General features: G+C 40.6%; 1 long non-coding RNA gene and 1 other non-coding gene across 2 annotated transcripts; both read right to left on the reverse strand.

Moving 5' to 3' along the window:
• Positions 1–9,167: 9,167 nt before the first annotated feature.
• On the reverse strand, positions 9,168–9,278 carry trnal-caa (transfer RNA leucine (anticodon CAA)). The gene is made up of 2 exons: positions 9,241–9,278; positions 9,168–9,213 (listed from the first exon to the last, which is right to left on the reverse strand). It is a non-coding gene; the product is annotated as a tRNA-Leu (tRNA).
• A 1,161-nt stretch (positions 9,279–10,439) lies between these two features.
• On the reverse strand, positions 10,440–13,248 carry LOC142943496 (uncharacterized). Its single transcript, XR_012952077.1, has 2 exons — positions 12,866–13,248; positions 10,440–11,669 (listed from the first exon to the last, which is right to left on the reverse strand). It is a non-coding gene; the product is annotated as an uncharacterized LOC142943496 (long non-coding RNA).
• Between the last annotated feature and the right edge of the window lie 81 nt (positions 13,249–13,329).

Consider the following 13,329-nt stretch of genomic DNA (forward strand, 5'->3'; position numbering starts at 1 on the left):
TTGAAGTCAGTAAAAATTGAAGATTTTTGTCCGCCTAAAATAAAAAAGTATCTTTCAGTATAAGTAACTGCCTGTGGCTGTATCTGTACAGTTAAATGACAGTATAAGGCTGTAACTACACTATCAGTGAACACCTGCCTCGACTTTGAAGAAGATTGGACAAAGTATGACTATTCTACAGTGTTTTTTCCATGAAGAGATGCAGGCGGAGCTCTTAAAGGATATTTGGATACCCAAATGATATTCTGACACACTAAAGGTGTTTTTCCCTTTACATTTCGATATTATATTATTTTCCTTTTATTTTTAGCCGTTGCAAATTGAAAAAACTCAGTATCTATGGTCGAAGACGTGGTATGTAAGTAGCAGACTTGCTGTGCGTAATAGCCACGACCGAGCGCACGACCGAATATGCGGGTAGCTCAGTTACGCGAGACTGTATATGCCCCCAGGAAAGCTCAATTTGCACATGCAATACACCGTTAGAAAGCCTGAAGTCTCCTCTAGACGAAGGGCTTGACAAGCCTAAACGGATCGCTAGCTGTTACTAATGAAATGCAGTCAAACAAAAACAGAGCAAATCCAGGTTTTCAGGGCACGGTAAAGATAGCTCGGTCTCCTGGCTTCAATACATTACTGTCAGTGAACACACAATGCTGAGCCAGATGCCAACAGTGCAGTATTGAAAACCGGCGTCATTATGATCGCCAAAGTCATTTTTAGACACAGACACACCATAATGAATCATCAGAAAAAAACCGCACATGAAAAGTGAAAATTATGACCACGTTGGGTGACGGCTTATATAAGAACAATGAGGTTTGTACTATAAGTACTTGCGTTTTCTGAAGCCGTACTAGCTCCATGCAAACAAAGTGAAATGATGAACGGAGTTCCGCCACAGACCTCTCCTCTCCAGAGAGACACGAGGCTGCAGGAGGACCTCCAGCTGCTTCTTCTGCCGGTCGATCTCCCGCCTGAAGCCCGACGCCTCCTCCTCGTAGCCGGCCACGGTCCTCTCCACCACCGCCAAGATGTCCTGCGCGGCCGTGGTGAGTTTCTCGATGAGACAGTTGTAATCCGCGTATCATCCGCTTTGGAGTTGGCTTCCTTCCCTGGTGTAGTGTGTAACGGGCCGGGGCACGGATGAGTATCTCCAGATAACAGCAGGACAATTGTGATAATCAGAGTGTGGCTTAGCGGAAGTAGAGTTGCTGGTTTCGTGCGTTTCTTCACTCGGTTGTACAAAGATGGATAAATAAACGATGCGGCTGAAGCGTGTTTCCCATATCCACATTTGACCATGTCTTGATTTGTCAGTTGGCTTGACAGATCGGCATTGTTTGCGTATATTCTTCCACAGCTATAAAAGTTTAGGGGTGGGTTGATGACAACAGTTTTCAAAACTAACTTGATGTTAGCAGGTCTTATAGAGTTAAAAAGCAATCCATAGACTAAGAGAGCTGTGAGTGCTCCTGCTCTACCTGCCACCATCTTGCATACGGGGGAGACTGTAGGTGTGTCTCAATTCAGGGGCTGCATCCTTCGGAGGACCCAGCCTTCACGGTCTACTCGGCCGCGTCCTTTCATAGTTCTTTTTCATAATATTGTTTTTCTAAATTAATAATCGGTTAATAATTCAATCAGTTACTATGTTAAATTACTAATTTTCAATCAGTTCTAGTTCTTGTAATTAAAACAATGTATTTATCAATAACTTTATTTTATTTCATTCACAGATACAAATATATTTACATGTACACAGATGTATATATATATTGCAATCCTAAGGCAGAGGAAATCAACCAAGACAGTTAAAAACAGCAGCAAAACAAATGTCAGCAAACACGTTTATTAACTTGCAGTAACAAACTTTATATAGGTCACACACCCTGCAGGCACATTTTCTCAAAATTGTCCGAATCACATTGACAAAATGATGAAAAGTTAAAAAGTTATCAATAATGTTAATGTTACACACTGAATGATTATGAATGCCCATTCAGTTTTTCCAGATGAGTTTATTCTGTGAATAACAACCAGACAGTATCAGATGAATGTCAACATCTACGATCTCAACTGTCAGTTGCTGGTCTAGCTCGCTTGTCTTTGACAAGAATATTACAGCGCCAGTCAAACTGTCACGATCAGGCTTTGCCCTGTGTGTTCTGTGTCTTGGTTTCTTTCTGTAGCTCCTCACTCACCTAATCAGTTCATTCAGTGCACCTGCCAGTCACACTCACTTCATCAGCTCTTTAGTCTCACCTGTTCACTCTGCCTAGTCACTATTTAAACCCCTGTCTTTCAATCACTCACTGCCAGATCATTGTGTTTGTTTTCCGTCCAACCCGCCCGTTTTGCTCGTCCTGTTCCCGGTTTTCCAGTCTGCCTGTTCTGCCTTTTCCTGCCGGATTTTCCCCCTCGTCTTTTGTCTTGTCCCTGGATTCCCTGTTTTGTTTTTGGTTGATTAAAAACCTTTTTTTTCACTACACCTGACTGTCTGCGTTTGAGTCCTCATCATGCCCCGTGACACAAACTAAAACTTGCTACTGCCACCTATTGGTGGAAAATGAGTATCGCCTGCAGCTATTTTAGGTTAAAGTAGGTGAGTTTACATTACATTACAGTCATTTAGCAGACGCTTTTATCCAAAGCGACTTACAATTCAGAGTTTCACATTTCTACACCGTAGGCACAACTACGGGAGCAAGTTTAAAAGTCACAAAAAGCGTTTTAAATTATAATAACCAGAAAATAATAGTACGTAATGACACAAACTAATACAATAACAATTCAGCAAATAACTGTAGCCATTAAAATGTCCAGGGTGCCACATTAACACCTCGTATCCAAACGAGGTATCCAAACCTCGTATCCAAACCTCGAAGATTGACAATTTTTACACAGCAGAATATACACAAATTCACATAGAAATCATTTACATGGATGTCTTATTTTCAATTTAAATAAATAAAATAAAAAGGTGACAACACAACTGTCATCTCTGTGACAGCAACATTAACACATGAGAAGGATCTACTGGTTGTCTTATTAGTGAAGGCTTTGTACAGGATGAGAGTTAATGTGACTGTAACCTTAAGTACAAGATGGTCAAATGGAGATATTACAAATGGACTAATGTCTTAATTCAAAGCCATGGTTGCTGAATGTTTGTCCGTCGTTCTCCCCTCAGCTCCTGGCTCCCTGTAACAAAACAAGAACAGAATTAGCTAAATACTCAAATTCAGTGTATTCGTGTAATTAATCTCAACGTTTGAAACGTTACCGGACTTAAAGTGATATTTCAGGTTCACAACCTGTCTACATGAGCTCACGTTGGTCCGTTTATGTACATGATATGAAGTATAAATCATCTGTAAAATCGTCACAATCTCGGTAAGATATTAGTCAACCTCTGAGGTTTGAAAGTGAAGTTATTAAAAGTTACTTTTCAATGCTAACTACGGTCGGACGCAGGCAGATGAGCGTTAATAGAGCAGCGGCTAACGTTGGTTAGCTTGTCAGCTACAATGTCACATAACTTAACCGATCACTTTAACACACACATGCGATGTTATAAGATCTCTTATTTTGCTTTAGTATTAGTATCGCTGATATTCGAGTGAGTTGAAATCCAATATTTACATTTAAAAGTGAATACTGCCGCTTCTCCAGCTCCCGCATCACTCGCCGCCATGTTGGATAAAATAAAATCTTCATTGGCACGCAATGCATCTTGGGATATGGTGGGCCGCAAAGGATACATCAGTTGCGTCCTCCGAATTTGGGGGCAGAAGGCTGTATTCGTCGGCTGCATTTGAAGGAGTCTTCGAAAACATGCGATATGGGACAGCCTAGTCGCAGCGCTGTGACGTAACCGTTCTACGAATGCAGCCCCTGAACTGAGACACAGCTAGTGTTACTGTATAAAAGAGTCCAATAATCAGTACAGTAGGCCTGTACAGTAGACTGTGTCCCAAGACATTCAGTAATCACTAGTCCACCATGTGTTTGCCATTTTGTAAAGCTGTCTGATTCTTTGGTTCTTGAGGACAACGGAGCCTCGCTGATATTACTGTATTACATTCATGAGTACAGACACAAATTACAACCCTGCAGCACTTTAGAGCCATATTTCACTGTTTGTCGTATTTGCAGATGAGCCGTGGACAGTAGATAAGGACACTTGTATTTACATATGAGAGAAAAACACTCCCACTACGTCTGTAGCGAGTGGAAGCAGATATCTGCTGTCGCAGATCAACTCAACTCCAAAATACGGCTCTTAATAAAGTACTGCCATTGTTAAAGTAACGGTACTAATAAGATGGGGTATTGAACCATTTTTTAACGGTAGGGTACTGCGACACTTATTTAGTATCGGTATGATGTGTGACACTAGATCTCAGTAACATAATGTAATGATACCAGAGACATGAGTGTGACCTCACAGTTGTCCGTAATGTTCTCCCTGCAGATGTTCAGCTGCTGTTGATGATGAAAGAAGATATTCCCCCTGAGGGGAGCCCCAGCCTGGACCAGGAGGACCAAGAGCCCCTCCACATAAAAGAGGAGCAGGAGGACCCAGAGCCCCTCTGCATAAAAGAAGAGCAGGAGGACCAGGAGCCCCTCCGCATAAAAGAGGAGCAGGAGGACCCAGAGCCCCTCTGCATAAAAGAAGAGCAGGAGGACCAGGAGCCCCTCCGCATAAAAGAGGAGCAGGAGGACCCAGAGCCCCTCTGCATAAAAGAAGAGCAGGACCAGGAGCCCCTCCGCATAAAAGAGGAGCAGGAGGACCAAGAGCACCTCCACATAAAATTGGAGCCAAAGGAACTCTGGACCAGTCTGGAGGCAGAGCACCTCAAAGGGCTGGAGGAGGCAGATGTCACCAGGTTCCTATTCAATACTGTGCTTTTGAAGATGGAAGATGACGATGAGATACCTCAGTCTTCACAGCTTCATCATAGCCAAAAGGAGGATAACAGAGAGGCAGCAGCAGCCAGCAGCTCAGCTACTGGTGTAGAGGACTGTGGAGGATCAGGACCAGCCGGGAACCTAGATCCAGATCGTCATGCACAACTGAATGCTAATGATGAAATGGTTTCTGACTCCTCTGAGACGGAAGTCAGTTATGATGATTGGCAAAAGCCTTTGTTAGATTCTGGATCTGAAACAGAGGAGAGTGACAGTGATTGGAAGGAGACCAGGGCACCAGATTCTGCTACACATGCTCTGAAAGTTAAGGAAACAATTGTAAAGGATGTAGTCTGTAACACTGGCAAGAAATCCTTCAGCTTCTTCAAGTGTAGGAATAGATTTTACTACAAGGGCTTTCTTAAGAGACACATGATGTGTAATTATGGAAAAATGTCCTTGAGCGGTTTGGTTCCGAAGAAATGTTTGAGAGTGAAGAAAAAGGTAGATTCACAGAAAAGAGTCCAAATGGGAGAGAAACGATTTGGATGTGATGTTTGTGGAAAAAGATTTACACTGAAGGGACATCTGAAGAGACACATGAGAGTTCACACAGGAGAGAAACCATTTGGATGTGATGTTTGTGGGAACAGATTTACAGTACAGGGAAGTCTGAAGAAACACATGAGAGTTCACACAGGATAAAAATGTATCTTTTCACTTTTTTGTGAAAGATGAATTGCCAAAATATGTTGTCAGGAACCACTGCAGTTTTCATTGTCTTATGTTTTCTTCTTTGTTTATAAATGAAAAGAAAGGGGAAGTTTTTTTTCCAAACATTATACAATTAATTAATTAATTTACATTCAAAGCAATGACAACAAACAGTAGGTCTGTGATCGTGGAAACAAAAAGGAACCAAAGAAATATGTGTATACCCATAACTTTTTGTATTTCCTAGAAATCTGATGAAAGTTACTAATAATAATAATAATAACTCCCTAAATGATAGTTATCATCGGGAAAGTGTGAACAGTCTTTTTTACTTTTGTCTACAGGTCAGCATTCAGTTTAACATCTATTTCCTGAAATAAATGAAGAGAAACATCAAACATGTGATGATAGAGTTTGTTTTATGGTTGTTTCATCAGATAATAAAAACAATCATTCAGGAAATTTCAGACAAGTTATGGTTATTTCTATCCGGAGAGAGTTAATTAGAATTTAACACTAATTTATTATACATGGATAAAATATGAACAGTGCAAAGCTTTGGGCGATTGGACTCCATCCTGAAGTAGGATAACCAAAGGGTAGTGATGCTGAGGTCAGATAAAGCCTAATCCCCCAAAAGAGATTTATTTTATATGAATAAATTAAATAAATACCGTACCTACTGCCGCAGAGAATTCCTAAGCAAAATAGAAAATTAGTAGATATTTCATGAGTTGACGTTAAACCTGAGTTAAGAGAGGTCAAGTTAACCAAAGGATAGAGTAGGGTCTCGATAGACTGCAGAATAGGATAGTGCGGGTCTAGATAGACCACAGAACAGGATAGTGTGATTTCAATTGATCCAGGAAATGATAGAGGGGATCTCGATAGACTGCAGGAAAGGATAGGTTGGAGTCATGTTAGACCGCAGAACAGAATGGTCCGGGTCAAGTGAGACCGCAAAACACAATAGTTGGGGGTCACAATGCCTCAGCACGACTTGACCGGGTTCGCTCAGACCGGGAAATGCAAAATGATGTCAATCTTGACGGGTCAACTCAGACCGGGAAATGAGAAAATTGGGCAACCGTCGGACTGGGAATCCTCCAGCATGCAGACTCTGAGGACGTGGTGGGTCGGCTCCTCGCCGAGGCGGGGTCTGCCACGTCTCCTCCTGTCAGACTGAACCGAGGGAGACGATAACCTGGAGGACACAATGAGCAGAGGTTTTTCTTTGAAGCTCCTCCTATTTTTGTCTGAGAACAGCTGATTTAAATCTTTATTATCCTAAACCAAATCCTAAATTTAAAAAAGAGATTCAGCGTATTAAATGAGTTTGTCGATTTTAGATTGTCATCTTTCCAATGGTCCTTGAACACGTGTGACGAACGCTTCAACTGTGATATTTCATCAAAAACATTTTATTCTACATGTTCTCATTTAAAATCTCTCCACGAATAAACCGTCAATCAGATTGTGTAAAAACATTAAACTGAGCTCCTCAGTGAAACTATGAAGTCATGATTGATTCATCTGAGACCAACAGTCATGTGACAACAAATCAGAGAAACTTTGACTTAACTTCAGGAAGTGAACACAGAGCAGAGAGGAGAGGCTAAAAGTAGAGGATGTTAAAATGTAAATAGTTTAATATTTATAGCCATAGAGCCTCTATATATTTCCACTATAACTGTTCCATTCTAACTGTTATTCTGCACTAACGACATGTTCTAGTTCTCTCTACTTCTAGTCATGATGGTTATGTTTCCATAGAGGAGCAGGGCTTTTATTTATTACAGTTAAAAATATAACTCGTCAGTTTGTTCAACATAAATAAAATGACGGTGTCTCGACGGATTTTACTTTAGGACAGAAACAATCTAATTCTACACGTAGTAAAAATGATAACACCGATAATATTATTGTATCAAAAATAATTTGTTCAATAAATCAAAATGTATCCGACACTTAAACAAAAACAGACTTTTGTATAAATTATCCAGTAAATATGTTATTCTGATTTTAGTTATACAGGTTATTTACTTTTGTTCAAGTGTTTTTTTTCCTGTTGGATGACGACGGCATGTTCGGGACATTTTAGGTAAAGAATAATAGTAGTTACAGGGACGGCGAAATATTATGAGAAAAAACTTTAAATTTACAAAATAACAGATTTACATTCATAGAAAAAAGAACATATTCTCTGAGATTCAATTCATACATTTACAAAAAAAAACTTGAACATTCTGAGATTATTAAATCATAAATTTGCAAATATTATTTTTCACCCTTCTCTCTGTGACCAGACACCTGAGGTCTCACCTCTCTGTGACCAGACATCTGAGGTCTCTCCTCTCTGTGACCAGACACCTGAGGTCTCACCTCTCTGTGACCAGACATCTGAGGTCTCCTCTCTGTGACCAGACATCTGAGGTCTCTCCTCTCTGTGACCAGACATCTGAGGTCTCTTGTCTCTGTGACCAGACACCTGAGGTCTCTCCTCTCTGTGACCAGACATCTGAGGTCTCTCCTCTCTGTGACCAGACATCTGAGGTCTCTTGTCTCTGTGACCAGACACCTGAGGTCTCTCCTCTCTGTATTTACCTGCTGAAGGTTTCCGTCTCATCAGCCGACGTTGTGGCCGAGCCAGGCGGAGACACAGCAGGTCTCTGCAGACCCTGAAGGTCTTCACTGCTGCTCTGAGGATCCTCTCTGCTCTGAAACAAGAGTTCAAAGTTCACATCTCACATTTTAACGATCGGGCTGGTTTCTCTTCATTTAATTTTTTCCTGAAATCAAAGTCTCAGCTCTCATCTCAATGTAAATGTTCCACCGTTAGCTAGATAGCTAATTTTCTACCTCATGTTAGTACACAGACCAGATGAAACTATGTGTATATGTATGTGTATTAACTGTAGAATTTCTATGTGATAAACAATACCATCGCTGCTGTATTTATTTCTAGATTAAGTTATTTTGAGTGTGCTACAATGTTAGCTTAGCATAGCACGGATAAAAAAAAACTCCATTCAGAAAACAACAGTTTAAAAGTCGTTTGCTTGTCATCTTGCAGAGAGAAAATATAAAACATGAATTCAGACTTTTAACAAATCAACATGTCGCTATTTCTGCATCTTTTTTATCTGCTTATTGCGATTTAATTACAGCTCAATCTTCATATGTTTTAGTAAACCAGCTGACTCGTGACTCACCTTCAGGTGGATGAAGAGGGCAGAGTTTCCTCGTCCGGAGAGCATGTTGTAGTCTGTTGTACTGTGGACTACTGTTCTCAGGGGTGGCCTTCAGTCCTGTAACACACACCTCCGCCAACCCATCCCCCACTGTTGACATCAGTGGTCTGGAGGATGCTGATTGTCAGCTTGATTCTAACACCAACTCCAGCTGGATTTACATTGACATTTCATTCAGTCAAAATGGTACCTGTAGATATTCAAGGAAAACTTTGTTTTCTACAGAAACTACAGCAGAGATATCTGTTTTGCCAAACTACAAGGATGAAACTTGCAGGTAAAATAATCTGTCAGAAGTGGGGTTTGAACCCACGCCTCCATTTGGAGACCAGAAGTCTCTTTGCTGAGGAAGAAGTGAACCCTTGAGTCTGGCGCCTTAGACCACTCGGCCATCCTGACAGGTGAAACCCAAATTGTGCCTGGGGTTCACGAGTTACATCTAAATAGACATCATGGGTTGCCTCGATCACAAGGTTCTGCTCTATTCCGCGTAACGAAAATGTCGTTGTCTCATGAATTTGATTTGAAGTTAGCTCATGAATGAGATTTTGAAGGGCTTTCATTTTAAAACGCTACATCAGAATGTCCTGTAACACACCCAAGTATAGCTAGGGTAAACGCCTACAAATTCATCCCAGGTTAAGTCCTAGTCTAAAACTCTGAAGCCCAACGTGGGGCTCGAACCCACGACCCTGAGATTAAGAGTCTCATGCTCTGCCGTCTGAGATAGCCGGGCCTGGTTCATCAAACAAAAGGTTGAGAGTTCGAATCCCACCTTGGGTGATAGTCTGTTGTACTGTGGGCTACTGTTCTCAGGGGTGGCCTTTGATTTGAAGTTAGCTCATGAATGAGATTTTGAAGGGCTTTAATTTTAAAATGCTACATCAGAATGTCCTGTAACACACCCAAGTATAGCTAGGGTAAACGCCTACAAATTCATCCCAGGTTAAGTCCTAGTCTAAAACTCCGAAGTCCAACGTGGGGCTTGAACCCACAACCCTGAGATTAAGAGTCTCATGCTCTGCCGTCTGAGCTAAAGGTATAGCGCATTAGTCTACGTAAGAGACCATGAATAAGCCGAAATGCGCCCTAATTGCGCGGTATCGAATCCTGCTCGTGCCTGTTTTGACTCGTTGTGATCATCTAGAAATATGTACGTCAGCAACTGAAATAACCATAGGCGGCCTATATTAAAGCATTGGTGGAAAGTTGATTATATTTTCTTTTATTAATCTGAATCTTCAAAGTAGTCGAGTAAAAAGTACAATATTTGCATTTGAGGTGAATTGGACTAGAAGTATAAAGTAACATGAAATGTAAATACACAAGTAAAGAATAAGTACCTCAAAATTGTAATTAATTACTGTCCAAACTAAGGACCTTATGTGATGATGAAGCAAACAAAGAATGTGACTAACAGGAGGATTATTATTTATGAACAGAGTTTAGAGTTCAGAAAATCCTCTCTTGGGTAGATATTCAAAGTTGTAATTTTTTTGAGTGAAGTTGTAATAGCTAAATAATAATGAGGAAGAAGATGAAGAAATCAACACAGAAAAGTCAGTTTTATATTTTTTTATATAGAAAAACAACAAAAATGACGATAATAAAGTGTAACATAAAGGACTTAAGGTATTCAATTCAATTTATTTTCGTACAGCCCAAAATCACAAATTTGCCTCAGAGGTCTGTACACGTACGACATCCTCTGACCTTTGACCCTCACATCAGAACCGGAAAAACTCCCCCAAAAAAAACTTTAACGGGAGAAAAGAGGGAGCGGTATAAATAAACTACATGTAATGAAGGTAAAGTGCTACATAAATAAAGTGAAGAAATCAAGAACACAGAAATATCTGAACCTGTTGTCTATTTCTACATAGTTGAAACAACAACATGATGATAACAACAGCAACAAATTGTAACAGAAGAGACTTAAATTATCAGAAATACAGTAAAAAATAATAAAGAATATTCTGTGTACATAAAGCTTATGAGCATTGGAATACTGGTGTGGGATCATTGATCAGGTGACAAAACCGTCAAAGTGAAGAGACAAGATGGTCACGGATCAGATATCCAACAATATTTTACACATGCGGGCCCGGCCTTAAAACAGTGACCGTTGTAAAGCCAAATCATTTAACACTGCAAAGAATTTGAAAACACACACACAGTTCCAAACATATTAAGTTGTTGGAGGGTTTTCACCTCCTGGCTTTTTTTTCCCGTAACCCCGCTTCTTCAGCATCGCCCTCCATTCTTCAAATGAGGGTCAGACTCTGGACAGCACCAGCTCCCAAAGTACTGAAGGTGTGATGTGGCTTTTTGTCTTTGTTGCACTTTCTGCAAAGGATCACGTATGTCTTCTTCACGTACTTTCTCTTGACGGTTCCACTTTGCTCCATCTCTTTTCTTTTTTTCCTGTACTGTTGAGTACTGTAAGGAACAGCTTGACTGGATGTGTGAGTTGAAGGTGGCACAGCTGAAGATAAACTGGGGTTGGGGGAGTGGAAAAACATCATCTGTGAGGGTCCAGGCACTACAGGAAGCCCCATAGATGGGAAAAAGAAGGGGAAGGAGACGGGCGGTCTCTTCTTGAGAGTTGCTTCTCCTGCAGTGTTTGGTGTCAGGAGGAAAAGGTGAAGCTCAACCAAACTGCCAGAATGCAGAGATGGCCCTTTCTGCAGAGCCGCAGGAAGCTTCTCTGGTCCTGCTGAGGGTGCATCTGGAGCTGGGATACCCTGCTGCAACATGTTTTTTTCAAGTGCCCTGCCATGCCTGCTGAACCTGGGAAAACATAAAACAACCAATATTAATAAACAGATTGCAAACAACTGAATACCGCTCTGCTCACTCCTCTTCTTCCAAGACTGTTGTCACGGGGCCTTCACATCTACGTATCAATGTAGATATGAAGGGCTCATTCTAAGTGAATGAAAACACTAATTTAAAAAATAACTACGTGATAATACACTGACAACATAGTTATGTTCATTTCTACTAATATATCCCACATAATGCTACACACATTGTACCTTTAAGCAGTAATACACAAGAGTGATCAATTGCTATGTGATCATGACTGTGATGCAGCAGCATGACACAGCAATAGATCACACCCTCTTATGTATGCTTGCTTTTGTAAAATAGATTCTTCATTTAGATTTTCATTTAATGTGCTGAGCCAGCCATCATGTTATGAAAACAGATTACAGCTGGAATGCAAAACTGAGTAATGGAAGCAATGCAGAAAACATGCTCTGCATAAAATATGAGTATATGAAGCATGCTCATATACTAACCACTGTGTGACTGTTGCAGCAACCAACTAATCAAGGTAGTTTAATCTTTAACAATGTATCTATAATGCAATATATATATATATATATATATATATAAACTGAGCTTTTTTGTATCCTCGATCTTCAAAGTAACAGGTAACTGAAGTTATTAATTACATGTAGTGGAGTAAAAAGCACAATATTTGTTACTGAATTGTAATCGAGTAGTAATGAAATGAACGTTACTAACAGGTGTCCAGTAACGTTGTTACATTATTGTAAAGGTTTACGACTCACAGACAAGAGTACCGTTTCATTTTATTTTAGGTCTTGTCATGCTGTATGTAACATTACTTTATTGTAAATGAATGAATACATAAAAAGAAAAGTAAAATAACAGTAATGGCGGACAGTCCCACTTAACGTTAGCTCGCTACGGTAATCAACAAGCGGGTTAGTTTGTTAACTCTGTTAGTTAACGTTAAAGTAACCCGACACGAACGTAATATCAGTAACGTTAGACCAGCTAAGTAACCTAAGTACTAAAATCGCTATCTGTAATGTAATACAGTGATGACAGGTGACGTTCTTTAGGACGCGTTTCATCGTTAGTAAAGAGTTACCGAGCCACGGGTCATTCATTCAAATATCGATATATCTCAATTCATTTATATTGACAATAGCTATAAAGGATTGACTTACTTTCGAAATGTTGTTAAGATGAAAAAGAATCAGGCGGCTCGTCCTCCACCGCCGAATATAATCGTTTTCGGTCGTCCTCGTCATTCACCGTGAGTGTTCGCGAGCTCGAAGACGCCGATTGGTCAATTTTTGGTTGATTCTTGGATGATTCTTGGTTGCGATACGAGCACCGATTGGCCGCAGCGGACACTTCCTGGTTGATTTGTGGTTACAGACTGAACGGTGATTGGCTTTCACAACCAAGAATTAGGTCGACTTACGAGCTACATGGAGAGCTAGCCGGGTCTGGTACATCAAACAAAAGGTTGAGAGTTCGAATCCCACCTTGGGTGATAGTCTTTTGTACTGTGGACTACTGTTCTCAGGGGTGGCCTTCAGTCCTGTAACACACACCTCCGCCAACCCATCCCCCACTGTTGACATCAGTGGTCTGGGAGGATGCTGATTGTCGGCTTGATTCTAAC

This window comes from Anarhichas minor, unplaced genomic scaffold (genome assembly GCF_050575085.1).
Source record: "Anarhichas minor isolate MPS153535 unplaced genomic scaffold, ASM5057508v1 ptg000007l, whole genome shotgun sequence".
Lineage (NCBI taxonomy): Eukaryota > Metazoa > Chordata > Actinopteri > Perciformes > Anarhichadidae > Anarhichas > Anarhichas minor.